Source organism: Oxyura jamaicensis, chromosome 3, assembly GCF_011077185.1.
Source record: "Oxyura jamaicensis isolate SHBP4307 breed ruddy duck chromosome 3, BPBGC_Ojam_1.0, whole genome shotgun sequence".
Taxonomy (NCBI): domain Eukaryota; kingdom Metazoa; phylum Chordata; class Aves; order Anseriformes; family Anatidae; genus Oxyura; species Oxyura jamaicensis.
Window position 1 is genome coordinate 73,300,897 of NC_048895.1, and position 13,896 is coordinate 73,314,792.

Genomic DNA, 13,896 nt, shown 5'->3' on the forward strand with positions numbered 1-13,896 from the left:
CGTGCAAGAGTAGTTTCAAAGAATTTTTAGCATGTCCATATATGAGTATTTTTCCAATTAAGAAATAGAATTAGTCAAGTACTAAACTGATGCAAATAACCAGAGCTTTAAATCAACTGGATTAAACTTCCTCAGGGATTCTTGAGTTGTAAAGATAAGTACTTTTCTGTCCAGAACATCCGTTACAGCCAGACTTACTATGGGTAATTGCACGGCTGATAGACTAGAAGCTGTGATATATGTTTTATAGACACCTGTCACTTCAACAATGTTTTTTACTCTAGAAGGACAGTATCAGAGTTAATGTACTTCTGTGGGACTAGATGCAGCGTAGAGGCAGTAGGAATCAAGCCACATAAGGAAGCCTAGTATAAGGTTACTGGGTTATTCTCATACTCGGTTTCATTTGAAAATAGCTCTATACAGTTAAGTAGATGAGAAATACTGCTTTATAAATGCAAGTAGAAATGTTTTGGTTGCAGTTACAAAAATTAGCATGTAATTTGAGTTAATAGAACGAATTAATGATCATCTTTAAGGTCCCTTCCAATCCAAACTGTTATCTGATTCTATGACTAACAGTATTTGAATTAAAATAGAATGGCTTTCATATGCAACTTTAGTTTGTATTTTTTAAAAATGGCATTATCACCCATCTTACCATACATGACATAAAATTCAAAGCACATGATTTTAAAAGACACACAGAAGGAGAAACTGGCAGCTCGTGGCTTGGACAGATGTACAGTTTGCTGTGTGAAGAACTGGCTGAGTGGCTGGGCGCGAAGTGACACGAGTTTAATCCAGCTGGAGGCTGATCACCAGTGGCATTCCCCAGGACTGAGTATTGGGGCCAGTTTTGTTTTTAACACTTTTCTCAGTGATCTGAATGAGGGCATCAAGTGCATCCTCAGTAAGTTTGTAGACAACACCAAGTTAGGTGGGACTGAATCCAGGGTAGGAAGGCTTTGCAGAGGGAGCTGGGTAGGCTAGATGGATGGGCTGAGTCCAGTCATATGGCATTCAGCAAGGGTGAGTGGCATTCAGTGGTCCTGCACTTGGGTCATTACCAACCCTGTGCAGCAGGACAGGCTTGGGGAAGAGTGGCTGGAAAGCTAAAAGGGACCTTGGGGGTGCTAATTGACAGCTGGTTAAACGTGAGCCAGCAGTGTGCCAAGGTGGATAAGAAGGCCAACAGCATCCTGGCTGTGTCAGAAGCAGAGTGTCCAGCAAGTGGATGTCCCCTTGTATGCAGCACTGGTGAGACTACACCTCAAATATTCTGTTCAGTTTTGACTAGAAAATGAGTTATGAGGAATGGCTTATGAGAGTTATGGGGAATGGTTGTTTAGTCTGGAGAAGAGAAGGCTGATGGGAGGGAGACCTCATTGCTCTCTACAACTACCTAGAAGGAGGTTGTAGAAATGTTGGTCTCCTTCCTCTGGTGATTTATTTGGACAATATTAACCATCTTATTTTTCAGTTTGATTATAGTTTTAAAGTAATGGTGAACTCATTAAGTATTATGTATGCATATAAACAATACACTAAATAATCCAGTACATGTAATTTCTTTTGTTAACAAGAGATTCTAGCCCTTGGAGATCTGAAGAAAAATGGGTTTGAGGCAGGATTGCATGGGGCAGCCTTTCTCTCTGGCAAGCCCAATGGCCTGGGGGAGCCAGCTCCAGAAAAGGGGCCCTCAGCCCCACAACCCTCCTCCTCCCTCCATGTGAGGGCATCTTCCAGGCTGCTCCCAGCACAGCTGCCTTTGGGCCACTTGTGTTGGGCATCACAGAGGCTTGCTGAGGTCACAGTGGCCACCGCTGCCCCGCCTTTGCCCCGGGCCCTATAAAACAGGCCCCCTGCAGCTGGCCCACCACTTGCTCAGCTACTCGGTCCTCTGAGAGCCAGCGTACGCGGCAGGAAGGCTAGAGAAGGAGCAAGGCGAGCGGCAGCCTGCCTCGGTGTGAGGACAGCAAAGTGGTCTGAGGAAGCACCGAGAAGGATGGCAGCTAACGAGAGGAAGATGTGTCATGGGCAGAGGGACAGCACCTCCGGCACAAAAGACACCAGTGCCCGGGGGATGTCTGGTGCCCGGCCCACAGACACATATCAGTGATATCACTGGCACCACAGCGATGTGGGGAACAGGCCGGCCCCTCAAACATACAGCGACAGGGGCCTGGGCCTAACCAGGGGTGCAGCGGTGGTGTGGAGCGAAGGCGGGAGCGTGAGGCAGACAGCCGTGGGGAGCAGAGGTGTGCCTATCGGCCAGAATGCAGCGTGGGACCCAGCCATGGCTGTAAAACAGACGGCAGTGTTGAACCCATGCCTGGAAATGAACTGGACAGCGGCATGGGGCCTAAATGTGGAACTGGTGACCCCCTGGTTCGGCACCCTGGCCTGAAAATATTCCTGATGGAAGGCATCCCGTGTGGGCAGTCCCAGGCAAGGACTGGCTTGTCCTCCTGGCTAACACCGTGGAGCCCATGGAGGTGGGTCCACAAGAAGAGGCGGAGGAACCCATGGAAGTGGATCCACCTCAGCCACATCAGACCTGGGACTACCCCAGCAGGTCTTTGCTCTGTGCCATCAGAGAACACCAACAGCTTCACAGCAGGGCCCAGCGAGCTCCCTGCTCATCATTGCTCAGGCTCCATCCCAAGCATTAGCTTGGAGCCACCAAACACCCGGCAATAAAGAACTCTTGCCAATTCTCGGGGGTTGTGTGAGTGCTTCTTTCCCATCCACCAGCCCTTGTGCAAGAGGTGGCAGCCCTTCTGCACAGAGCCTCGAGGAAGAGCACAAGCTTCCTTCAGGCTGCTGCGCTGGGGTGACAGGAGGAGTCCCCAGGGGCCACCATGCGCCTTTAACATCTGTTAAAATAGACCGAGGGGTGAAAATAGTAGCATATAAGTGATTATAGGTGGCCAATTTCTTATATTAGGAGTGAGTTTCTATATCTGAGTAATTGGTAACAACAACAGACATGGAGAAGGCTGAGGTACTCAGCAACTTCTTTGCCTCTGTCTGCACTGTTAGATGGACTTCCCAAGTCTTTCATTTCCCTGAACCCATAGATGGAGGCTGGGGGATCAAAGTCCCACCCACTGTAAGTGAAGAGCACATTCGAGACCACCTGATGAATCTAAACAGGTACAAGTCTGTGGGACCTGATGACATGAATCCCAGGGTCCTGAGGGAACTGGCTGATGGAGTTGCCAAGCCTCTCTCCATCATAGCTTAGAAGTCCTGGCAGTCGGGCGATGTCCATGGTAAGTGGAAAAAGGGAAACGTCATGCCCCTACTCTTCAACAATTTAAACAAAGAATTGGACAAAGAGCACTACTCTTCAACAGTTAAAACAATTAGGACACATTCCTTCTTAGAAAGAGTGGTCAGGCATTGGGACAGGTTGGCCAGGGAGGTGGTGGAGTCACTGTCCCTGGGGGTGTTCAAGGAAAGGTTGGACGTGGTGATTAGGGACAAGGTTTAGTGGGTGGCATTGGTGGTAGGGTAATGGTTGGACCAGATGATCTTGAATGTCTTTTCCATCCTTAATTTTTCTATGATTCTATGAAACTGAAGTTGTGCCAGGTGAGGTTTAACCAGGATATTAAGAAGAATCTCTTCATGGGGAGGGTAGTCAAGCTGTGGGACAGGCTGCCCAGGGAAGTGGTGGAATATTTAAGAGGTGTGTGGATGTGGCACCAAAGCACATAGTTTAGTGGTGGGATACATTAGGTCACATTGATGGTTAGACTTGGTGATCTTGAAGACCTTTTCCAACCTAGATGATTCTGTGGTTCTGTGATAAATTATATAGACAGGCAGGCATTGTAGGCTCAAAATACCAATGAGAGGGCCTGCAATGGTCCATCAAAACTGGTTTCATAGGAAATAAGTTTCTTCCATTCTGTTCTCATTTAATCAACTAAATTTCAAAAATTTATCGTATAAAATAATCTGTTCTACTTTCTCACTGAGATTTTTCCGGATCTTTTTCTCTGAATGCAACAGGTACCTGTTGATAGGAATATCAAATAATGTTTCTAAATGCAGGTCAGGTTTTTTCCTGAGAAATTGTGCTTAAAAAAAAAAAAAAAAAAGTTATGCTAATATAAGTAGAAACTGATTAATGCCAAAAAGGTGTAGAATTTCAGCAGGAGTGCAAATGCTGTTAAGGCATGCATAACTGGCCTGCTGTTTGCAGCTGTGTGTACTTGCTGCAGTAAGCGCTTGTGACAATCTATGCCAAGAGTTCAACGATTGAGTTTCATACAGTGCTGAGTGATTCATTGGGATTATTAGGATTCTCTTGGGATAGCTTCACTGTACTGATTGCCTCTGACAGATCAGTTTGCTTAGATTAAAAAGCAATTGTTGCTGTCTAGTCAAATTTAAAAGCTCTGGTAAAAGGAAACTGAACCTTAGTGCTGTCCAGTATATAAAAACACCTTTGTCTACAAATTACGTGGATTGGAAAGAAAAACAAATACTTGAAGAGTGATACTAGTATACAAGCACATGGGCGAAGATTTCACAGGTGTCTTATAGATGGCTTGTCTGTGCTTGTTAGTTTATACCAACACGTTTAGGTGAGTCTACGTATAACCATTATTTTAGACTAATTATTCTAACGTGGTCTTTGTGGATGTAAAGTGATGCAGCTGTTGGTTAGGATTTAGGCTCCTGTGTTATGTTACTGCACTATGGTTTTTAGGTGTGTGTCACCAGGAAGGGATTGCACTAAAGAGAATCTAAATTCCTTGACAGATGGGGCTTGGGGGGCTGATGTAGAGATGATTACTGCACTTACCCCTGATTTGTGGCACTCGCTGTTAATGCTCTAGGTTTAAGACATAAGGAAAAGAGGAAATAGGTGGTAGAAACACACTTCGGAAAGTTAAGATTACCTTTGGGAAAGAGGTGCATAGTGTCCTGAGTGGAATAACAGGGGTGTTTCCAACAATAGACATGCCCTTCAGCAAGCAGGTAGGAAAAGAGCCTGGACCCCCTTGAGATGTGATGCTTTTTCCTTCCCCACCTGGTCTGAGGGCTGCTGTCTGTTTGTTGTCACAAGACAAGGAAAACTAACGGGGCTTGATGGGTCTAGAGGAGGGTTGGTGGACAAAATGAATTTCTTCTTTCACATTTGGTGCTAGTCCAGAATGAGATTTCTTCTGACTCTTAATTTTGATCATTTTTGTCCTGTACCTTAGGGTAGATTTTCTGGGCAGTACTTACTAAAGCAAGTTAAGCTGCTTCTGAAAGGGTACCGTTTCAGATTTTGCATGAGAAAGAACTCTCTTCTGTAAAGACATGCATGCTGTTTTGCTTAATGGGGAGCAACTTAACTTTGCTAAAATGTGTGTCTAAGTTAACAAAATTCCAAATTTAATATCTATGGTTAGTACACTTAGGGGTTAATTATAGTATCTGTGCTTTTTGTCTTTAGCCTTTTGACGTATTTTTCAGATGCACATTATTTATGTTCTCTGCATGTGTCTTGGAAATAGTCTGTGTGTGTGTGCTTTTTAAAATAAAATAAAATCTGCGCGTTAATATTGCCTTCCTTGCCAGCAAAGGTTCTCCTGACTTTATTCTGAAGAAATTCATATAGAAAGTTTGAAAATGCAGTTGGATGAAATTCAAGCAGCTGTTGCTTTCTTTATTTAGGTTCGGTGTTCTTGTGGAAGTGTTTTTAGCTTAATTAGAACCTTCATCTCCTTGTGGTAATTTAAGAACTGTATTAGAAAGACCAGACAAACATACTTAGTCTTTACTCTTCATTAAAGTTTCTTTCTCTGTATTTGGTGATGATTTCCTGCATCTCTGCTAATAGTGTTACCAGAGAAATGAACTCGAAATAACAGAAACGTATGAGTAACTCTGATAACCTTTGACATAAAGCTATGCTTTGTGTAAGCTGTCCTAATGCTTTGATGACAACAGCTGAAGGGACCAGCATTGCGTTAATTACAGCTCATAGCTATGAGAACTTTACTTTTGGGTTGGAAAAGGCCTGAAAAAAAATCTTTTCCTTATTGTCTTTCACAGGAGAAAAAAAAAAAACTTTGGCCATGTCTTGCACTGCTGGACTGTAGGTCTTGTTTCTGCTTCTGTGTCTGTCTTGTCTCCAGTACCAAGCTTTTCTGATACTCAGTCTTGACTGGTTTGATGTGAGTTTACTAAGGGCCTTTGCTCTGCTCTGTATCTTTGTGCTTAACAGCCAGCAAAGTTCAGTGGGTAGACAGATTACACTGACGCTGCTGAGGCTCACATTTGATGTCTACCTCTGCCACTGACCTCCTGTGTAACCTTAGTAAATCATTCCATGTATCTGTACGTAGACCTGTGCTATTATAGGTAGACTATAAACTTCTGAGGGAAGGAGACACCCTTTGTACATCTGTGTGATGCCTCACACAACACGCAAGTTTGGTAGGGACATACAGATGCTACATCTGGGTATGACCAGATTTTTACTCGGGTTAATTCTGGTGCCTGTTCCTTGGAGACAGCCGTCGACTAGGGGGTTGGGAGTCTACTTGCTCTTGTCCTGTCTTGCCATCCTGCCGAGTCCCTCTGGCAGCTGGAGCAAACCAGAGCAGACAGCTGTCATACAATCAGGAAACTCCGTCTTGAAAGTGCTGTTCAGTACTTGCCGGTTAAAATTGTTGAAAATGGTAATGAAATTATGCAGAGGGACTCAGGATCAACAAAATGTTCTACAAGGCTTCAGTGCCTTTTGTCTTCCCCTGTCATCTTGACTATATGCTTGATGAAGTATGGGGCGATAGATGCATTCCTGTGATCTGTCTGGAAAATGATCATGTTCAAGAACTGGTGAACTGGTGGGGATGCTCCATAAGGATGTGACTTGGGTGCTTTAACCTGTCCTAGAGAAATCATCCTCTCAAGAGCTTTCATTGCTTTGTCACTGGAGGTCTTTATGGCCAGAAACTGATCTCCAAATCAGAGAGGTGTTTGATAAAGCTGTGAAATCCCCATGGTTTAAAGCTAGTTTCCTGACTTTCAAATAAATGTTGCTAGTTGTTGCTCTCCATCTTCTGATGGAGTTGCTCTTGAGCAGTAGATATTATTTAAAGGGAAATCTTACCTTCTCCTCCCAGGTGAAATGAAAAGCATTTTCAGAGGTCTAGGTGTCAAATGGCTAATGTCACTTTTTTTTTGTTTGGGTGTTTTTCTCTATGCGTCCATTGTCCTGGTTTCAGTTAGGACAGTTATTTTTCCTCCTAGTAGCTGGTAGGGTGCTATGTTTTGGATTAGGATAAGAAGAGTGCTGATAACATGCTGATGTTTTAATTGCTGCAGAGCACTGCTTATACTAAGCCAAGGACTTTTCAGCTTCTCACTCTGTCCTGCCAGCGGGCAGGCTGGGGGTGCAGCAAGAGCTGGGAGGGGACAGACCCAGGACAGCTGACCCAAACTGGCCAAAGGGGTATTCCATACCATCTGACGGCATGCTGAACAATATCTAGGGGTGGCTAGCCGGGGTGGGGGGGCCGGCTGCTCGGGGTTGGGCTGGGCATCTGTCAGCGGGTGGTGAGCAATTGCATTGTGCATCACTTGTTTGTACATATTATTATTATTATCATTATTATTTTCTATCTTAATAAACAGTCTTTATCTCAACTCACAGGCTTCACTTTCCCGTTTCTCTCCCCCATCCCAGAGAGGGAGGGGGGAGGGTGAGCGAACGGCTGTGTGGTGTTTAGCTGCCAGCCGGGTTAAACCACAACAGTCCATACAGGATCACCTTGCAACTTCTGTACCAAGGCTAACAACCTAACATTAACATTCAGTCTATCTTACATTGATCCTGCCTCTTTAGTATATACAAGCTCTCATAAGTACAATCTACTCTTATGAAAACCTGCATTTTTTTTTTTCTTCCTGTTAGGTAGAGACTGTGAAACTGAATCTAATATGTGCCTACTGAAGTTCCTTGTAGTCCACCTACTCCTCCGCACTTGAAAACAACCAAACAAAAACCAGCTCTATGCCAAACATCCTGAAATGGCTTTGCTTAAAAGAGTTCAATATATATATGTTACAAATGAGTATTTTTTTTTTAGTTCCATAAAGCACAATACCTGTATTTTAGCAGGTTTTGTCTGTCTCAAACTCCTGAGGTATCTTTCCCCAGTATTGCGTTGGCATTGTGCCTTAAAGCCTGCTGTTAGTATGAATGGTGTAGGTAGATGCTTCCTGCTTCTGTAAAGTAAACAAAAAACTCCAACCCTGCCTTGTCAGTGTTTTATACAAAGCAGTAAGTGATTTTTGGACAGTGTAAAAGCAAGTCACTTTTGAATGCTCTGTTTTGCTCTGCATCTTTTCAGCATCTCTGTAAGGTGAATGGTTACATACATGAAAAGATGGAAGACGCTATTCAAAGCAGGCAGTGCTTTAAGACCATGAAAAAAAGAAGATGGGGAGCATGGGTGGGGACTCTTGGTTCACCAAAAAAGAGCCAGTCTTATCATCCAGGGTGCCATTCTGCAGCTCTACAGAGATTCTGCTTTTTTGAAACATACCTTACTTTTCTGTGACTGTGGAATATCTTATCTTTAAATTTCATGCTATACTTCCCTTCAGACAAATCAAACTTCATGAATGCTTCTGAGCATGTCTTGATGCAGGCAGCGATGGAAAGCAGTAAACCAGCAAAGAATCTGCGAGATCTGAAGGTCTCTAATTCTAAAGGTGATAAATAGCCAGGAGGTGATATATACCAAACATCAGCTACTACCACCCCTCAAAAAAAAAAAATGTTAAAAAAAAAAAAAAAAAAGTGCCATGAATAAATCTATCTAAAATATTTCCATTGCCTTTACTGCCTTAGGATAACTATCTACTCTCATCCTGCACCACACAGATATGGTAGCTCAGTATGTCTGAACCTGCTTAAGTAAGGGAACTTAATTATCTGAGATTTTTATGACATTTTATTTCCCTGGAGAGATGAACATCATGAGAAGCAGGAAATGACACATTACAAAATATTTCATGTTGAGAGGGAGGAGCCATATATGTAGGTGGCATAACCTCTATCTCAATTCATAGCTCATGAAATTCAGATTATGATCTCAAAAGGCCAATCTCAAAGTGTAGAGAGCTACTTGCAGTACATCCACTTTTGTTGACACTTATATTTAATTTTTGACTGTAGGAGAGCTGGTATTGGTGTTATGTGGCTTTACAAGTGAAAAGATCTTGTCAGCCATTCCATTAATTATAAGGCTTTAAGCTGTTTTTCTGTCACATAACATTACATCAGAAGGTAAACATCTGGTTTTTGTTTTGCTGCACACTTCATGCAATGAAAGAATCAGTATCATCCAACAAAGGGAATGCATTTAAGTGTAATTATCTTGAATTATTTGCTGCTAGCTCTCCCTTGCCAGTGGTAGAATGCTCTGATTTCTGTCTTTGCAGGATGCCAGGCCTTAAACCTGTCAAAGGCAGGGCTAAACGTTGGCCATCCTGTACAACAGGCTATTTTAACTTGGTGGATAAAGGGAGGTCTCCATTCAGTGATCTTCACTGAGCTTCCAGTGATGATTTGTTTTTAACTTCTGAGAAAAGACATCATTTGTATCAATGGCCAGTTGAAGAAAATGGTCTCTCGCTTGTAAATTAGTATAAGAAATGGAACAAGAGGATCATATAATATATGTTGGTGTATATACATGCAGGACAGAGTTTTGATAAATTATAAATTATTATAGTAGAACAAAGGGGCCCTGACCAATCTTAGTTTGCCAGAAGTGCTCCCTGGTGCAAAAAAGGTGAAAGAATCATATTTCCCCTAATGAACTTACTGTTTGCATGTTAGATAATAGTCTATAAAAACAAGAAAAAGCCCAACCAAACAAAAAACCCAAGCAAAACAAAACAAATAGCAACACAAAACAAACAAACAAACAAAAATAAAACAAGCTATGATCACCACCACCACCAAAAAAAAAACAACAGCTATGGGACTAACTGTCCTTTGAATAACTTGCTTTGTCACTTCTTTCTGTTTCTGTTTACTGTCTTTTTTTGGTCTTTTTTTTTTTTTTTTTTTTCCTCATACTGTCGTTTTTATGTTCTGTGCAGAGATTTATAGAAATCTGTACTCCATTCAGGTAATGCAAATAAGGACACTTATCGTAAGAGTCTTTAACTCTTGTTAGATTCTCCTTCTTCATGTCAAAGAGCACCCTGAAATACGTGAGTTAACATCTGCAATATGCCACATATTTTTACATCTACTGAGAAGTTCTTAAAATCTGGAATTTCAGAGGATCCTGTGGTTCTGTCTGCGTTGTTCTAAGACCCTATTTCCTCTTTATTGCTGGCTCTCAGTTATAGTAGGAAAGTGCTCTGATCAGCAGTCTTCAAGAGGACTGTCAGTGTTTTGGAAGATCATTGCTTCTGATAAGCAGGGCATGTGTGCAGCTTGCCGGATGAGGCAATACACCCATTTGCTTCAGAAATGGGGTTGCAGGTGCCTCTGAAATGTGTGTAGTAAACCAGCTTTAGTTGGAAGAGAATAACATTAATGCAGTGAGGGAGTAGCCTGATGGGCAAACAACAGGACTATAAAACTGTTGAGACCCCTTTAGGTACCTAGGAAGGCACAGACTTTGGTTGCTAACAGTTTGCAGAGGCTGCGGTACAGCTGCTGCAGTGCTGACCTAAGGCCTGCCAGCTCTTGGCTGCCTTCCACCTTTCTGCCCACCCTCACGGCTGCAGCCACCCTTCTCCCTGAGAGACAGTTTTCACTGTAGGTCTCCTCAGCTCGCTGCAGTTGGTTATTTTGTGTGCAGGTGACTGCTCTACTTGCAAATACATCATGCATCTGCCCATATTAGCCTGGGGAAATGTTTGTAACGACTTTTCCTTACAGATGCAACTGTGCACAACTATTTCCTGTTTTCATAATCAGCTCTAATTATGGGGATAGGTAACTTAAAGTTCATGACACGTTAGATAATGCAGAGGTGGAAATTGCGGAGGTGCTGGAGGGCACTCTCTGAGGCCATTGTCACAGGAGGGAAAGCAGGACTGCCAGAGGCAAGGTGGTTCTGAACACTCCGCAAAGGCGAGGTGGAAATTAAAAGGAGGCAGCAGTCACAGTGCTTCTTGCTGTGTTCTGGGTAGTGTTCAGTCTTTGCATCAGGCTTCCCAGCTGAACTTTCAAAGGTAGTGCCCCCCACGAAAAGTGAAGGTGTTGTGGCGAGCGTTCTGAGGTCCTGACCCTCACTTTGTGAGGAAACACTGCTTACTCTAGAGCAAATAAATCTTATAGATTCAAGGTGCGTGGCTTTTGTTTTATTGTTTTTTCTTTTAATATATATTGCATCTGAGTGAAATTTAATCTGTCTCACATGTCCAAAGCCTGATAAACTAAGATGATGAATTCCTTTTGTACCAACTGTCTCTGGGTTTGGCTGCAAAGCTGATGTGGATGGAGGGGTAGAGCCCAGGCATATGGCTTTGAATGCTCTGTCTGATGCAGCGATAGGAGTGGGATCCAAATGTGTTGATATACAAGAGTTCTTTTTATTTACTTCTGTGCATTCGTGCAGGAGGCATCCCTGATCTGAGCCCCTGACAGGTCCTGTTTATTGCACTTGCTGAACTGGTAATGGTCAGCAGTAGATAAGATTCAAAGAAGTCTGCAGGACATGTCTGTCTAAACGTTACTGAGACTGCGGTATTGTTCTTGAAAAGTGAAGGCCATAAAAATTTGTCAGTGCTGCAGTAGATTCTACTGCCTTCTACCCCAATCCACCCTGCAGCTCTATTGCTGGCCATAAAATTAAGTTGTTTTGTCGCCTGCGGCTATTCATTTAACTTTAGCATAGTAAATTTAATGCAGAGACATTTCCTTACTGTAAATTAGTCTCCAATGAAAAAAAGGGATGCTAACATTGCGGACTTGTGTAAAGGGTATCTGTTTCCATTACATATAGCAGAGGCTGTGAGTTAGGACATACTGTATAGTAATATAGTAAGTATAGTAAGTATATACACTGAGACTCAATAAGTGTTTTATAAGTGCCTGGAGATTTATTTTTTTTATTTTTTTTTTAAATGCTGTTGCTATAAAAAGGTAAATAAAGAAAGTTAACTATCCGTTGACTCACTTCCATTTAAAATCTTGTATCTGATTTCTTCTCTCTAGGTAACCAGTCTTATTTTGATATAACATTGGGGCTTCATAGAAAGTAGCTTTAATTTATAGCTTTTATCTTTTCAAAGATATTGTCAGCATCATAGTTTTTACGCCCCCTATTAAAATTTTGGAAAATACATCTTGGTACACTGAAAGAGAACAAAATTCAATTTAGAAATATAATTTCCTACCACGAAGACACTTGATAACATAGGAGAGATTAGTGGAACCTTATGACAGAAACTTGATTTAAAGCAGGAGATTAATACTACTTTATCAGCCTATTCCACCGAGTAAATTAGCGCAAGAAATCTGTTTGAAGTTTCTGAGTTGTCTGTTAGAAAAAGGTCTCTGGACATTTATTTGATTATTGCTGAGTACTTGGTATAGGCAAGTATATCTGACAACACAGGAACAAACTTCACACCACACCAGCCATGCTTATTTTACAGTAATGTGTTTCTTATTATTCCTTGTTATCCCACAGGAAGCTGGAATGTTTTGGAGGTCAGCTACTGGCTCAGGGGGATTATTCCTAGTAAATCAAATTAAAATTAACAAACAGAATTACACTGACATTCTGATTTCATTGATATTGAGGACAAAAAATGCTTAAGTGTTGCTTTTAATTGGAACGGTGCTATTCTAACACCTGTTGTAAATCATATTTTTATCAGCAAAAGAAGGCTTTCATTTCCTTCTCCAAATATAGGAGTGTTTATCTCTGGGGCACATTAAAGCAGTCCAGCAGTTGGGCCTGACAGGTTGATAGATCCACAGATGTACACAACTAACAGCGGGAACTGGGAGCTAATGTGCTGGGGCTGCAGCCGGCCTTTGCTCCAAGTTGGCATTCCAGCTCCGCTCCTGAAATAAATTACATCAACATCAAATAAGAAAAAAATCTGTGGTGATCAATCCATTTCTGTCATTTGGCAGATGTGCTTTATATCTGAAGATACAGCCACCAAATTAACTAGCAGTTCTTAGGATCCCGTATGCTTTATGCAGTGTAAAAGAGAAATCACAACATAAGCATGTGTCAATATAATGCGTATGTCTGTGTGTATGCACAAGATATGTGTGTGTGTACACAAATGCTTTTTCTTTCATCAGCCTTCAATTTGCTTGGGAAAATGTGTGAAGCAACTAGTAACTGCAACTAGTCTAAGATGAAGTCTGTATGAATTTGTAGCTTTTAGCATTTATTGCTCCCTGAATCATAATAGTTTTATTTCTAAATTTCATCCTTTTAAATATTTTTACCACGTTGTCTATGCAGATGAGTCTACAGAGTTGAGCTTTTAATATATACTGCACGTCTGTGAAAACTTCTATCTTGCTACACTAAACTTGTATTTGTTGGCTGCGGTGTGGTAATATGAAAAGGGACATTCTTAAATGCTGCACTGCAGAGGGATACGTAAATAGTGTCATTCTGAATGGACTAATAGCAATGACAAGTGCTTGAAGAGTACCTTTCTTAGGTATTTCAAAGAACATCCTGTTTCATTGGTATAAATGAGAATTAACAGTAGAGAGCCTGGTAAAGCATGTAGATTTTGCTGATGTGAATAAAACCAAAAGAGTATATCTGCAGTATGCAGACAGACGCTTGCATTTGCGGACAGAAGAGTAGCGTTTTTGTGCAAGCAATTTAATCCTGATTTGTGAAAATCAGGCAGATGAGGGGTCAGGAC